Genomic DNA, 16,842 nt, shown 5'->3' with positions numbered 1-16,842 from the left:
TGGCTTAGTAGATATTGTCGGAAGTTCCATGCAGCTTTTCGCGGATGATGCTGTAGTATACAGAGACGTTTGCAGCATTAGAAAATTGCAGCGAAATGCAGAAAGATCTGCAGCGGATAGGCACTTGGTGCAGGGAGTGGCAACTGACCCTTAAAATAGACAGATGTAATGTATTGCGAATACATAGAATGAAGGATCCTTTATTGTATGATTATATGATAGCGGAACAAACGCTGGTAGCAGATACTTCTGTAAAATATCTGGGCACGATTTGAAGTGGAATGATCATATAAAATTAATTGTTTGTAAGACGGGTGCCAGGTTGAGATTCATTAGGAGAGTCCTTAGAAAATGTAGTCCATCAACAAAGGAGGTGGCTTACAAAACACTCGTTCGACCTATACTTGAGTATTGCTCATCAGTGTGGGATCCGTACCAGGTCGGGTTGACGGAGGAGATAGAGAAGATTCAAAGAAGAGCGGCGCGTTTCGTCACAGGGTTATTTGGTAAGCGTGATAGCGTTACGGAGCTTTTTAGCAAACCCAAGTGGCAGACTCTGCAAGAGAGGCGCTCAGCATCGCGGTGTAGCTTGCTGCCCAGGTTTCGAGAAAGTGCGTTTCTGGATGAGGTATTGCATATATTGCTTCCCCCTACTTATGCCTCCCGAGGAGATCACGAATGTGAAATTAGAGAGATTCGAGCGCTCACGGAGGCTTTCCGGCAGTCGTTCTTCCCGCGAACCATACGCGACTGGATCAGGAAAGGGAAGTAATGACAGTGGCACGTAAAGTGCCCTCCGCCACACAACGTTGGGTGGCTTGCGGAGTATAAATGTAGATGTAGATGTAGATGTAGACGAGGTCTCTTCGGAAAGTAAGGTCAGATAGATCGCCAAGTGGAAACGACAGTGAAAATTCGACGAAGCTTTGCGCTGATGTGTTGAGCAGTGTCCCTAGAATGCCTGTCCATCGTGTTCGCGTCACTCTTTTCAGTTCTGAGCACAAAGTGAGTACGTAAAGATGCCTAGAACATTTGCGTCAACCGCCAAGTCTGAATGCTTACAGACAGGTTTCGCCTGATTTGACACAATCCCACATAACACACCTTTCATGCATCTTCTTCTTCATGACAAATCTCGACCACACTCTGCAGTTGCAGTGAGAACACCCGTGCAGTGTTTGCGACTGCAAGTGTCTAATCACCCACCATACAGCCTGGAATTTGTTTCCTCTGATCTTCATCTCTGCTCACATGAACTGGCTCTGAAGGCAACATTTTGGTACAGACAACGAACTGCAGACCAGCGTAGAAATTTGTTGGAAAGCACAGGCGGCTGCCTTCTAAGACGAAGATGTTTGAAAATTGGTACAACGCTACAACAAATATCTAAGTCGGAGCGACGGCTGTAAGGAGAAGTAGCTGGAATGTGTAGCAAACTGTTGAAAGCAAAACATTTTACATTTTCAGAGTGGTTTTCATTTCGCGACCGATCGGATCTTTCTTTGCGAATATCCATCGTATAAGGTGCATTCAAATAGAATTGAGTCGGAGGCTGTAAAACGAAAACTATCGAAGGAATTGTGATGTCGTTGCCCACGGAAAAGATGTGGTTCCTACAGGAGTGCTGAGGCTCCAAACTTGCCGCTAGACGAACAAGGGCCCACACTGACGTGACGACAGAGCAAGTACGTGCAGACATCTATCGACCATCGTCCTCAGTCGTTCTGAAAACAGCAAAAACGTGGTTTGAAAAGAAAAGGAAAGGGGTGTGGTGTGCTTCCTTACAGCGCAAGGAGTCCGAGGAATGGTTCAAATGGCTCTGAGCACTATGGGATTTAACATCTGAGGTCATCAGTCCCCTAGAACTTAGAACTACACTGCTGGCCACCGTAAATGCAACACCCTGAAGGAAGCATCCGAATCAAGTGAAATTTACACCATGAGTTTGCAGCGATGAGATATGCAACTGATTAGAATTTCAGCGCAGAAGCACATCACGCGCGCCTGTGGCGCCACCTCATAGCGCCATTTAAGGCTTGGCGATTTCGACGAGTGTATGTTCGGCACGTGTGTTTACCTTGTGGTTGTTTCACGAGGTAGACAACAGCGAACATCTTTTGATCAAGTATCAGAGTTCGACAGAGGAAGGATAGTGGCTTACCGAGATTGTGGATTATCATACAGAGAAATCGCTAGTCGTGTTGGACGAAACCAAACAACTGTAATGCGGATATGTGACCGTTGGATGCAGGAGGGTACGACGGACCGACGTGGTCGATCGCATTCACCTCGGTGCACCACTGCACGTGCTGATAGGCAAATTGTGCGCATGGCAATGACGGATCGCTCAGTGACATCCCGAACCATAGCACAGCACATTGCGTCTGTAACGCATCATCCAGTGTCTGCGCGTACCATTCGACGCCGTTTACAGCAGAGTGGTCTGTCCGCAAGACGTCCATTGCTTCGTCTACCATTGACACAGAACCACAGACGTCTCCGTCGCCAATAGAGTGATGACAGACGGATGTGGACGGCAGAATGGAATGACGTTGTCTTTACTGACGAGGCACGCTTCTGTCTGCAGCACCACGATGGTCGGATTCGAGTGTGGAGACACCGTGGAGAGAGGATGCTGGACAGCTGCATTGTGCACCGCCACACTGGTCTTGCACCGGGTATTATGGTATGGGTCGGTATTGGATATTACTCTCGCACGCCTCTAGTACGCATTGCCGGTACTTTAAATAGCCGGCGCTACATATCCGAGGTGCTGGAGCCAGTTGTCCTTCCTTACCTTCAGGGCTCGGCCACAGCCATATTTCAACAGGATAATGCGTGACCACACGTGGCACGCATTCTCGAAAGGTTCTTCGTCAATAACCAGATTGAATTGCTTCCCTGGCCGGCTCGCTCTCCGGATCTTTCGCCGATAGAAAACATGTGGTCCATGGTTGCTCAACGAGTGACCCAGATTACATTCTCAGCTGCCACACCAGATGATCTTTGGCAACGTGTGGAAGCTGCTTGGGCTGCTGTACCCCAGGAACACATCCAACGTCTCTTTGACTCAATGCCGAGACGTGTGGCAGGGGTGATCTCCAACAATGGCGGCTACTCTGGCTACTGATTCTGGCAGGAACCACGTGTCACAGACGTCTGTAAACATAATCATTTGATACTTGGTCAACATGTTATGTACAAAATAAATTTTGTTGTGCTACCTTTTGTCTTTCTTGGTGTTGCATTTACGGTGGCCAGCAGTGTACTTAAACCTAACTAACCTTAGGACATCACACACAACCATGCCCGAGGCAGGATTCGAAACTGCGACCGTAGCAGCCATGCGTTTCCGGACTATGTGCCTAGAACCGCTCGGCCACCGCGGCCGGCTTCCGAGGAAGGGAAATTCATCAAAAAAGAAGTACAGCATGTCCGTCGCTAGGGTCAAAGTGTGGAACAAGCGATTCAAGGAATAACGGATGTCGCTGGCCGGTAACGCAATATCTCGAATGCCACACCAAATTACCGATACCGTTGTCCAGCAGATGGATGCTCTCATTACTGAAGATCATTATTAGACCCTTCCCCTCACTCCTTCATGTCTTTCATTACCATTTCTCGTCCATAGTGGGCCAAACAACACTAAAATTGGAAAGTAACTGACAGGAAGCGTATAGTTGGGTCTGACGAATCGTGATTTTTGGCTCTTTGCAAGGATGCAAGGCGGCGAGTGCACCGACGATTCAAGGACGTGTTTAACCGGCAATGTGTGGAACACGCAGTTCAGGCGGACCGCGTCTCGAACTTTCTTCCATATCTCCATGGTGAGTACACTGTGGGCATTCCCAGTTTCCAAGATGACAACTGCCTCGTTCACATGTCTGCTTGGATACCTTCTTGGTTTGACGCACCGTCAGGTTCACTACTGCACCTCGATTAGCCCGTCAATTCACGTGACCTTAACTGCATAGAAAATGTATGGCAGTGTTTGGAACAGCGCGTAAAATGTTACAATGAACAGCCCCGCAATTTGGTAGCTGTACAAGGTCTGATTATCAGTATGTGCCTGGATTTCGCATACCTGCAGAAATTTACCGAATTGAGCCCATTATTAGGACGAAAGGCCGTGTTACAGGATATTAGCGTGATACCTCTTGTGGGTGTCCGCCTCTGTAGCCGATAGGTCTGTACGGCTAACTGCCATGAGGGAGACTCAGGTTCGATCCCTGGTACTGCTAGTGATTTTTCCTTGGCGGGACGACACTCGCGGTGTACAGTCAGGCTCGTGAGGCCAACTGAGGAGCTACTCGACCGATTAGTAACGGTTCCAAGACCAAGAACACCTACAGTGACCAGGACAGCGGTATGCTTGCCATACGCCCCTCCATATTGCATCCGATGGCGTCATTGGCAAAGGATGACACGGCAGTCGGTCGAATCCGATTGGCGAGTCCAGGACCAGAACGTGGAACTTTATCTCCTGCGGGTAAATAATCTTTTGCCCGTTGTTGTTAACTTGCAGTTGTCGCGACGCTGAACTCTGGTATTCGTTTTGATTCCTTGCGCGGACCAGCAGACGTCACCCAACCTTCGGGGGTCTCCTCCGCAGCATGTTCCGATGACGGGAACAGCTGGCTGCAGATCCGGGGCGCAGCGCTGTTAACACGGCGCGATAGCATCGCACGACGGCCGTCACCTGTTGAGCCATCACTCAGCCGGCCGCTCTTATCCGACGGCCATCGATCCGCGTCCAAGGAAAACGCGTCCAGGCGCCGCGCGACAGGTTCCTCCATCTCACGTAGTACCGTCACGACCGCACCAGCGGCCGGCTGGCAGGCGAAGCACGTGTCTAGGATATCTGGAGCAGGCTGCTCCAGGCTCACAACCTGACACTGGCCAGCGGTACACTCCGTGGAAACAGGGCATCTGTTCACTCTCTTTGTATACAAAATCATTACAAATCACTGAAAGTCTTCACAAAATACTTCATCACGAATAATGATGGTAAATGTGCGATTTTCTGGAGTTTACACTGACCTCAGATGCAATCACCGTGAGTTCAATATGTGGTGAATTCCTGTGTCCTATAGACCCTGCTGATATTCTCGCCAAGAGTGCGGCATCCTCAATAACTGCCGAAATTCTCTTTCTCAGTTCTGAGAATATCGCTGTAAATGGAAGTGTATACGTAACTGAGGAAGTCCACGAGGAATAAATCAGCCACTGCTTGGTAAAACTAGCGGAATGAGCATGCACAAATGTTACCTGCGGAAGATGCATGACCCAGGCGAAGGTCCAATGCGGCTGAGTGTGTGGATGGAGTGGGTGTAGGGGGGCTCACGGGCATTATGAACCCACTCCCACCCCCGCTCCCAAGATCACTTTGCAAAGAGCGTGTATATATTTATATACATTAGTTTTCAAATTACTCAGCTGAATTTGAAGGGAACAAAGTAGCGTACATCTAACATTAATTCTAGAAATTAGACTAGGTTTAATGCAGGATAGTTTTTCACTTGGACGAAGAAACTGCGGGAGTATGGCGTCCGTCGTTTAGTCACACGCGATTGTCACGTGACACTCCCTTCCACATTTACAGTACGGGAAGTCTGTTCTATTAACTCAGTGTAGATGTTTCTTGAAGCGTCCATGGTTAAATATCAGGGAGTGCCACCGTCACGTAAAACTTTGGAGGAAGCTTTGTTTAGCCGGTCGGTGTGGCCGAGCGGCTCTAGGCGCTACAGTCTGGAACCGTGCACCGCTACGGTCGCAGGTTGTGTGATGTCCTTATGTTCGTTAGGTTTAAGGAGTTCTAAGTTCTAGGGGTCTGATGACCTCAGAAATTAAGTCCCATAGTGCTCAGAGCCATTTTTGAAGCTTTGTTTACCACTGTCTGGCTGGAATATAGCACATTACATGACCGCCCAGTAGATACGATACAAATTCTTGTCTTACTCTTTCGTTTGTGACTATAGGTCGTTCAAATGGCTCTGAGCACTATGGGAGTTAACATCTGAAGTCATCAGTCCCCTAGAACTTAGAACTACTTAAACCTAACTTACCGATGGACATCACACACATCCATGCCCGAGGCAGGATTCGAACCTGGCCCGTAGCGGTCGCGCGGTTCCAGACTGAAGCGCCTAGAACCGCTCGGCCACAACGGCCGGCGAGTATAGGTCGTATTAGAGTACCATTTATATGTAAAATTACAGTCATGTGTTTGTGAAGACTTCTTAAAACGTTTATTAGGTGTTGTCTTTTCCTCATAATTCTCCACAGTTTCTTCCTATGAACATCATCGAATGCCTTAACGAAACTGACGAACCCTATATGGTTTTCGTTGTCCTATTTGTTTTATTTATAAATATTGCATCTGTTGTCGATCTGCGCCTGGGAAATCCCATTTTTTCTTCCCCCTAACAGGCTCTCAACTATACCTTTTAACCTCTTGGTCACTATTCTTGCATAAACTTTGTATGCTGTGTCAAGTACGCTCTATAGTTCTCGGAGCTGTTGCAGTCTCTTTTCTTAAATTTTGATATTATTTTGATTGTGACCATTTTGCTGGAATAGCTCCCTTTCTCCAGCACATATTAAATATATGTAGTAATCTCTTTTGTAGTGGTGTGCCTCCGTATTTTAGCAATTCAGAGTTTATACCGTCCATACCAGAAGCTTTTCTGTTTTTTGTTGACTTGCTTCTCTTAATCCATCCATACATAAATCGTCTACACATTCTATGTCGATTGCATCCTCCATACTCTCTGTGGAGCATGTTTCTTCACACCACAAGTCCTTATAATGTTCTGTCCGTTTTGCTTGTTGGACGTTATTTGTATGAGCAACTTCTTTTTCTGTTTCGTTTAGCATTTTAATTTTCTAGCGACGATATGGGTCACAAATGGAGAAACCCACTGATTTAACAGAGTTTTATGAGTGCTAACTAACACTCCTCGTATCGTGGAACGCCCGACACTGGCACCAAATGGCGGAGTGTTGTGGAACGGTAGCTGGGACCGAGAGTCTCGCAAACAGTGTAAAGGGGTGTTGTTCACGCGTTACCGTCGTGATCATCGACGGACTCTGGTTCTCTGGTTGGACTGTGAAACTACGAGCAGGCGACCAGGCGCTCGACATCCATGCATCGCAAGGCTTGCCTGACCTATAAAGCGATCTGTGGCAGTCCATAAAACAGAGTAGAGTGCTGGTGCAGGTGGAAGTATTTCGGAGCGCACTGCGCTGCCACGCGCACACTGTTGAACCTGAGCCTCGGCAGCAGACGAACCCTGCTTCTTCCCACCTCAAACCAACAACATTGTCAGTTACTATTTCAGTGGGCATGGCGTCGTCAAGATGGGAATGTCGATCAATGGCAACGATCTCTCCTTGCAGTGCTCTGGAAGAAGACTCGTCAAACTAGAACACATGAAATATTAGTTCACTTTATTACGTAAAGGAATGAAGGATTCGTAACTCTGACACACTTCTTGCCCCACTAGTACTGGATAATTTACAACTGACCTTAGGTAACAAATCATCACTTGATGCACTAATTAGCAAACTGTTCTCTTGAGGCGCAATATATAACATTTACTAAAGTACAAGCTCATCAGAAACTTCAACAGTGTCACCATCCTACACGATGATGTTAACTGCTGTAGATGAGGTCCCGAACTCGAGGTGAGCTCTTGCATGCTCGACACCATATTGACGTCAGTGTGGGGGCGCTGCTATATTGAAAGAGATACCTGGTCTTCTGTAGTGCCCCCCCCCCCCCCCCCCCCCCCCCAATTGGTTGTTGCGGATTTCAGAGAGCCCTCGATAAAGTCTGTGGTATCGACTCGCGTTGCCGAATTTGGTGTCGCACCGGGATCTCTATACGATATCACAGTAAGTATGGCAAACGCAAGTTCAAAAAAGTAAAAAAGTATCCGGCGGTGGTCTGAGGCCAGCAGGTAGGGATGACGTAGTTAACGGGACAGGTGGTGTCCTGGGTTTTACGGCCCGCCGCGAACCGCATGGCCTGCGCGCCAAACTTACTGCCAGCGCCGCGACCGCCGATGCCGAGGGCCGCGATTTATTGGCCACTTGCTCCAGACTTCTGCGAGGTTTCCCGCGTATAGCTAACGGTCCTCGGACCCCGGAATGTCCGACACCGGCATCAGTAAAAGAATGGAAGCGATGTGCTATTTAGAAAGACGAGGAATCTGTCCCAGGCGATTTCTACTTTCTTGCTTTTCCGGCGAAAAGTCTAATGACACTGCCGATACATGTTCCCTCTTGCTTCCTCACAAGGAGAATGCGGAAGACACGGCAACGAAGAATTCCTTGCAGTCGTGTACAACGCTCTGTTCGCTTATACCTGTCGGCCGTTTGGTTACATGGCTTACCCGAAAAGTTTTTACACCAGGGAGTTGCAAACTCAGCCTCCGACATAGTAGTCGCGGAAGAAGCTGAGGCGATGGTGACCAACAGGTCCTGAACGCGCCGGAGTTCTGAGTTAAATCCCAGACGCTCCAGAGTGACTCACGAAGTCATTTCATGTGACTTTGTTGATGGTGATTCTTTCATCGTAGAGGATTGTTAATTTTGGTCACTTTTCGATCCCATTCCGGAGGAGTTGAATGATGTGCAGTTACCAGGATTCACTATTTCCCCTCCTTTCATTACATATGCCTCCATAACAACACAAGCACATGCTTCACTGTACATAAGCTGATCAAATTCCATACGCACGCCAGCGATACAGAATGGACTTTCCGTAATACCGCAGGAAGCCTACGGGAAAGCTACGATATTGCCCAACACTGCAAAGGGGTTCCTCGTATTGTCTCCAAATATCTTTTTGTGTGAGATTCGTACTGACTTAGTCATCAAATCAAAATTAAAATAGAGCAAACAACGACAAGGTCGTGTACCTGTGTGATTTTGACGTATAGCGTAACATTCAATAAAAGATACTTGAGCTGCCATAATAACTTGTAGCTTACTTTTTGAAGCCCCCTCATAAGATAAACAAATCAATTGAAAGGCATTCCAATTACATTATTTAATAATCAAAATAATATCAGTAAACGTAATAACAATTAAATGCTATATATTGAAAGGTATACTAAATAATGTTCAATTTTGTATATAGGAATACGAAATGAGAAAAACCAACTGAAAGTGGAAGATTAGAAATAACAGATTGCTTTCCGTGGAATTTTCTGAGGTCGACAGCGGTGGTCTACTGTAACGCAACATTAATTTAGTAACTGAGAACAAGATACGCAGCATACGTCTTCCAACATGAAATCAATTGCCTGCTCAGACATTCTTCGAAGGTGCCAGACTACGATAACTTATGTGTTCGAAAGTGATTAAGGCACTGTTTGACTAATAAAGGTGGAAACCGCATTGCAGAAAGCAACCGCACTACATCGTTTTATTAGACAGGTATAGTTTATTTTAATTATCAGAGCAAAGGAATTGAAAGCGGAATTCAAAGAAAAAAGTTGGAAATAGTGGATCATGTATACCAGTGAAAACTGAACTGGTACTTATATATTATTACCATCATAACATTACTTATTATGCACTGTGAGTACATCGGAGTTCACGGGATGTCTTTCGGCTTATAGAGCAATTGTAATGATGATGAAGTCTCATACTCCTTTCCAGAACGTAGGGGAACGATGCGGGAGACCCGCACAGCCGGGCTAGGCAAGGTCCTAGTGGAGGTGGTTTGCCATTGCCTTCCTCTGACCGTAATGGGGATGAATCATGATGATGAACAACAAGCAGTCACCTCGAGGCAGGTGAAAATCCCTGATCCCGCCGGGAATCGAACCCGGGATCCCGTGTTGGGGAAGCGAGAACGCTACCGCGAGACCACGAGCTGCGGACAGCAGTTGCAAGATCGACAACATAAATACAACTGAAAGCCGGGACGGTATAAAGTAAGCATAACATTTACACACACAATCTTTAAGTTTTGTAGCAAACGTCGACAGAGAACTCAGTTCATCATCTCCTGTGAGTCGGGGTTTGCAACGATAGTTGGAAGCTTATCACACGAAGAGGTGAAGGTACTAATTTCCGGATAACGGGGCACCCGTGCAGCTCCAGTAATAACATATACAGTCGGCGATGATATCGTCACAGACTAGCGCAACGCAACTATGTTTTACAGCAGCTGTGGCAAATTACTTATCTCGTGATTGGCTGTAACGCGCCATAAACAGTAACTGGGCGCTAATTCTGAATTTACGAGAGTCGTCGAGAGCATCAGCTTTGGCGTTCCCCCCTTCCGTATATTTCTCAAATTGTGTATGAAGATCAGGTTTGCGGAAGGCTCGTAAATAAAATCGCCTGCACGGCGAGAGGTGGCGGGGTCGGAGCACGTGCCCGCATGGCGCGCTGCCAGCAGCTGCTCGCCTCTCTTTTATTTTCCGCCGCTGTGAGCAGACCGCAGACCGCGGGCCGCCGTCTGTTTGCTTGCAATTGTTTCCAGAGGGTCGATCGAATCTATTAGCCACGACCAGCACGCTTCCTACTGCGGCAATCTTCCTATTACGCGCCGGCTGCCGCCTCTGCTGTTTTTCCCTCCACGGATGCCGCAGCGGATGCTCTGGGACTGCACGCGCGTGTAACCGTGACGGCGGGAGCTGTCAGCTGATATCTGCCGATTTGTAGGTACATTTCCGTTAATAATAACCAAACAATCTTCAGTTTGATCGTTACTATGCAGACAAAACACAAAGAAACTGCAGTCGTTTAATGCAATTTGCTCGATGTCTGAAGTTGTTGCTGTTGTGGTCTTCAATCCGAAGACTGGTTTGATGCAGCTCTCCACGCTACTCTGTCCTGTACAAGCCTCTTCATCTCCGTATAACTGCTGCAGCTTACATTTTTCTGAATCTGCTTACTCTGTTGATCTCATGGTCCTCTTTGTGATTTTTATCCTCTCCCCCCCCCCCCCCCCCCGCCACTTGGCTCCAGTACTAAATTGGTGATCCCTTGATAACTCAGAATTTGTCGTATAAATCGATCCCTCCTTCTAGTCAAGTTGTACTACAAATTTCTTTTCTGCCCAGTTCTATTCAGTAGCTCCTCGTAGTTAAATGATCTAGCCATCTAATCATCAGCAATCTACTGTAGCACCACATTTCAAATGCTTCTATTCTCTTCTAATCTAAACGTTTTACCGTCCATGTTTCACTTCCAAACATGGCTACACTCCATACAAACACTTTCAAAAAAGACTTCCTAAAATTTCGCTTTTCTTGCCTTTGTCGGCCTATATTTTATATCCTCTCTACTCCGGCCATCATCAGTTATTTCGCTGCCCACATAACAAGCTTCATCTACTATTTTTGATTTCTCGTTTCCTAATCTGATTCCTTCAGCATCACCTGATGTAATTCGATTGTGTTCCATTATTTTTTTGTTTTGCTTTTGTCGGTTTTCATTTTCTATCCTTCTTTCAAGACATTGCCAATTCATTCAGTTGCTCTTCCAAATCCTTTGTTATCTGTGACAGTATTACAATGCCTTCGGCAAACCTAAAAGTTTTAATTTTTTCTCTATGAACTTTAGTTCCTACTCCGAATTTTTGTTTGATTTCCTTTACTGCTTGCTCAATGTACTGGTGAAAAATATCGGGGATAGCTACAATCGCGTCTCACTCCCTTCACAACCACTGCTTTCCCTTCATGGTTGGCTGGCCACTGTGGCCGAGCGGTTCTAGGCGCTTCAGTCCGGAACCGTGCTGCTGCTATGGTCGCAGGTTCGAATCCTGCCTTGGGCATGAATGTGTATGGTGTCCTTAGGTTAGTTAGGTTTAAGTAGTTCTAAGTCTAGGGGACTGATGACCTCAGACGTTAAGTCCCATAGAGCCATTTTTGAACCTTCATGCCTTTCAGCTCTTATAACTACCGTCTGGTTTCTATACAAGCTATAAATAGTCTTCGGCTCCTTGTGTTTTACCCCTCGCTATCTTCAGAGTTTCAAAGAGAGCACTCCAGTCAACATTGCCAAAAGATTTTTCTAAGTACTCAAATGATATGAATGTATGTTAACCTTTCTTTCATCTACCTTCTAAGATAAGTCGTAACACATCCCGTGTTCCTACATTTCTCCGGAATCCAAACTGTTAGCAGTAATTAATATAAAAACAGAAACGTGGTGAATACAAAGCGGTATTGGACGACTGTATCTTTTACTCATAGTCTGGCTGTGTAATTGAGCAGCCAGAGTTTCTGACTGTCAGGCGGAGGAGTCAGACATCATCTCCGTTATATCCTTGATTTATTAATTTACACGTATGCTTCGCGGTGAGATTCAAGCTGTGTTTTTTGTTGGCACTTGCACGGCTTGGGTCTGAGGTGCCTTAAGCGCAACTGACACATGTAGGCAACTACTATGTGCGTGTATTGTGCAGGGCTGTGTTCGCTTTGTTGTAGATGAGAAGCAGGGCATGGTGCATTTCCTGACAGGGCGTAGTCCTTGGCCACCTCACATTGCACGACTCAAACGCAGACAGAAAGGCGTGTGCAATAACTTGTCTTCCACTGCGGAATATTTAGCACATTTAGAAAAAAAGTGAAAGAACTTTCCGCATACATCTGATATATACGTCTAAACATTACTGCCCTGCAAGTCACAAAGTGTCTGGCAGAGAGTTCATCGAACCATATTCGGACTATTTCTCTACCTTTGCACTCTCGAACAGCGTCTGGGAAAAGCGAAAACTTAAATCTTTTAGTGAGAACTCTGATTTCTCTTATTCTATAACGATGATTATTTCTTCCTACGCCGGTGGGTGTCAAAATTTTTTTTCCGCATTCAGAAGTGGAAATTTCGTGAAAAGGTCTCGCCGCAACGAAGAACGCCTTTGATTTAATGACTGTCGCCCCAACTCGCCTATCCTATTCGTAACACTATCTCCTGTATTAAGCGATAATACAAAACGAGCTGCCGTTCTTTGAAATGTTTCGCTGTCCGCTGTCGACCCCATACGGTAAGGATCCCACACCGTGCAGCAATACTCCAGAAGAGGTCAGACAAGCGTATTGTAGGTCGATCTGTAGGATCTTCTGAGTGTTCTGCCAATAACGGCAGTCTTTGGTTCGCCTCCCTCTATCTATGTTATCGTTCCATTTATGTTGCCCGTGACGGTAATCCCTAGATATTTAGTTGATTTTACAACTTTTAGATGTGTGTGATTTATGGTGTAACCGAAATTTAACGGATTCTTTTTAGTATTCATGTGGTGAACCTCACACATTTCATTATTTAGAGTCAATTTCCACTTTCGCACCGTGCATATGCTGTATTTCGCCTGAATACGTTTGCCATTGGTTCTGATCTTCTGATAGTTGTGCTAGACGGTAAATAACAGAATCGTCAACCAATAAATTTAAGAGCACTGCTCAGATTGTGTTCTTAATCGTTTATATAGAGTAGGAACAGCAGAAGGCCTATAATACTTCCTTGCGGAACGCGAAATATCACTTACTCGATGACTTTCCGTCAGTTACCACGAACTGTGAACTATATGAGAGGCCAATCATACGGCTGTAAGATACACCGAGAATTTGTGTATAATCAACGATCTTACAAACAAAATCTTAGACTGCAAGTTGAATACAAGGCTGTCGCAGCGGAATTCATTGGGTCCAAAATACGAGCCTACATTGGGTGTGGGTAAAAATGAGGAGCATCAGGTAGCCCAAGTGAAGTGTTTGGCGACATTATACTTGTAGAGCTAATATTCCCATCGTTAGGTGTCTCATTCTCACCAACGATCACGTTTCCAGCGCTATCTAAACGACAGGAAAAGAGATGCTTTACATCACCTGGCGTAGGTGAAACACTTAGGTTTAAATAACTGCATTTAGATTAGTGTTGTTGGTATAATAATAGTCATGTTCAGAATAAAATCAACACCTTGAATGACTAGAGATAGTTCGATCATATTCACAGGACATGCGCATTAATTAGTATGTTCTCCAGAAATGATTAGCATTTGAACCATGCCGGCCCGCGGGCTCGAGGTCAACATCGATATCGCAGCGCAAAACACCTGCCTGTAAAATGTGGCTGCGGCTCTCGTTGTCGCCGTAAGCCGAAGGTAATGGATCCGTGTGACTTGAGCAGATATGCAGGATGCCTCGCAGACGTATGCGCGAACCGTACCGTCAAATCAGTTAGTGTGAAAGAGGGCGCATTATTGGCAAGAGAGAATGTGGAGCGTCCATCCGGGAAACTGCTGCTCACGTGGAACGAGGTGTTTCGGCAGTGCAACGAGTGTGTGCCGAATGGTTCACGGAAGGCTGTAGGACACGACGAGATGGGTCAGGTCGAACCACCAAGACCACCACCCGAGAAGATCGACACCTCGGCACTTCATCCGAACAGCATTGCAGGACAGATCTGCGTCCTCCTCGACTCTGGCGCAACAGTAAAACAGCGTAACACACCGTACACTGTCAGGGGTGACAGCCCGTCGCCGTTTATTACGGCACGGATTACGTGCGCGTCACCCACTTCTCAGCCTACCTTTGACGAATGTGCAGAAACATGCCAGACGGCAATCATGCATGGAACGACGTCACTTGAGACAGGAATGGCATCAGATTGTGTTTTCGAACGAATCCATGAGCTGTTTGTTTGAAAATGATGGCCAACTGTGGTTAGCCGCAGACTGCAGAGCGGCATCACAGTGACTGTATTCCCACGAGACAAACAACACCAGCTCGAGGCCTTATGGTGGGAGGTGCTATTGGGTATAACCACAAATAACAGTTGGTGTGTGTCGAGGGCACTGTGATCATGTGACCTACGTGAATGACATCCTGCGCCCCGTAGCTATAGCCTTTCTGCACAACAACATAGACGCCATACTTCAGCATACAATGCACGACCATATGTTGCTACACGAACACGTGCCTTCTTGGTGTCACAGGACGTCAGATACTTGCCATGGCACGCCAGATCACCAGACTTGTCGCCAATCGAAAATGTGTGACACATGGTGAAACGACGGTTGCAGAGCTGTGAGCCGATGCCAACCACAACAGATAAACTTTGCATCCATGTGAATGCAGCTCCAGGGAGTCGATGCTCTTTAATGAACCTTGCCCATGTAACACGCACCATTATCTTTCTCTGCCGGCCGAAGTGGCCGAGCGGTTCTATGCACTTCCGTCTGGAACCGCGCTGCTGCTACGGTCGCAGGTTCGACTCCTACCTCGGGCATGGATGTGTGTGATGTCTTTAGGTTAGTTAGGTTTCAGTAGTTCTAAGTCTAGGAGACTGATGACCTCAGTGCTTAGAGAACCATTTTATAGCACAGGACACCATTCGCATTGAACAAGTAATCAGGGCCCCTGGACCCTGTGCCTACTAGGCCACAGGATATATGCTGAACCGAGGTTGAAATGCTAATAATTTCTAGAACATGTCCTGTGAATATGAACGTGCTATCAAATTTAGCATTGGAGGGCAGCGTGGAGGGTAAAAATCGTAGAGGGAGACCAAGAGATGAATACACTAAGCAGATTCAGAAGGATGTAGGTTGCAGTAGGTACTGGGAGATGAAGAAGCTTGCACAGGATAGAGTAGCATGGAGAGCTGCATCAAACCAGTCTCAGGACTGGAGACCACAACAACAACAACAACATATCTCTAGTCGTCAAAGCTGTTCTGTTTTTTTTTTTCCTGAACATTAGTGTAGTAGCTTTAGATTATTTTCAGTACAAAATTCGCTTTTAAGTATCCAGTGTTTCATAATTATCGTTGAGAAAAGGGGTAACGTTTTTTCTTTGGTGATTCTGGACGTGGAAAGTGAAGCAAATGAGCAACTAATCAGCGTGAAACTGATGGCTAGCGCTCTGTCTGAACTCGACTCGAACTGTTCGAGCAATTTACCCCCCCAGGTTCGGAAAATCTCAGGTTCTGTTCGCCCTTTCGATCGGCCCGCTATCTAGTGACTTTTGTTGGTACTATCGCAACGATGAAACATTATAGTCTTTCGTAAATATAATATTTTACCGCCGTCAGTTAGTAATATTTTTTGAAGGACGACATTGTCGCTTTTGACAGTTACTTTTACTTAAAAATCAGCATAATTGTTTATACTGGCAGTAACGGGTGTAAGTGCAGATATTACTATTGGCGACTGAGGAGCGTGTACTGATCAACATTACTTCATTATTCACGTCATTTTCAGGCTAATAATTATAGCTATGACAAGTCGTATGTTTTCAGGTTACGTAGTACCTCCAAGCACATGTGAGAAGAGTAGTATTGCTCTCTACCAAAACTATGGTACGGTAGTCTTGGTACACTACATAAATGGTAGCATTACCGCTACAACTGGTAGCATTGGTAGGGATAGAAACATAAATGAATATATTAGACACAAACTGGGAGCCGAAGATTTTGCTTTGTTTTTCCGCTTGTTTGATTGTTTGTTTTGCACACAGTTAGAACCGCACATAATTCAGTGTTAGTCCACTGTGTATTTCATATCGTTACGGAATATAAATTGCATTTCATAAGTAATAAAAATTAGTTGATCGCGTAGCTTCTGCCTTTCATGTAACCAAAGTAATTACTCTTGATGCAAGTACAGTTTATATCCACAAACATAAAAAAGATATATAATTATTGTTATTTTGTACTCAATAGAACGTTCATCATGCCTCCTGTTACTATTACTAAACACGGAAGCTTTTTATGAGCAACAAAAACACGTTTTGTATAAGTTCGACGAAGTATTGAAGTATTTGGATATCTTTGGTGTGACGTCATAAGCAAGTGACTGCGTGTGAGATCGCTCTCTAAGTT

The 16,842-nt window shown here is 45.8% G+C and overlaps 1 protein-coding gene across 1 annotated transcript in view; it reads right to left on the bottom strand.

The window, feature by feature from the left end:
- LOC124711981 (BTB/POZ domain-containing protein Tiwaz) overlaps positions 1–16,842 on the bottom strand; it is an 857,301-nt gene that overhangs the window by 380,969 nt on the left and 459,490 nt on the right. The gene's annotated exons all lie outside the window — the stretch shown is intronic.

Source organism: Schistocerca piceifrons, chromosome 1 (genome assembly GCF_021461385.2).
Source record: "Schistocerca piceifrons isolate TAMUIC-IGC-003096 chromosome 1, iqSchPice1.1, whole genome shotgun sequence".
NCBI lineage: Eukaryota > Metazoa > Arthropoda > Insecta > Orthoptera > Acrididae > Schistocerca > Schistocerca piceifrons.
The sequence above is the reverse complement of the archived record's forward strand: the minus strand, read 5'-3'. Positions and strand labels throughout refer to the sequence as shown.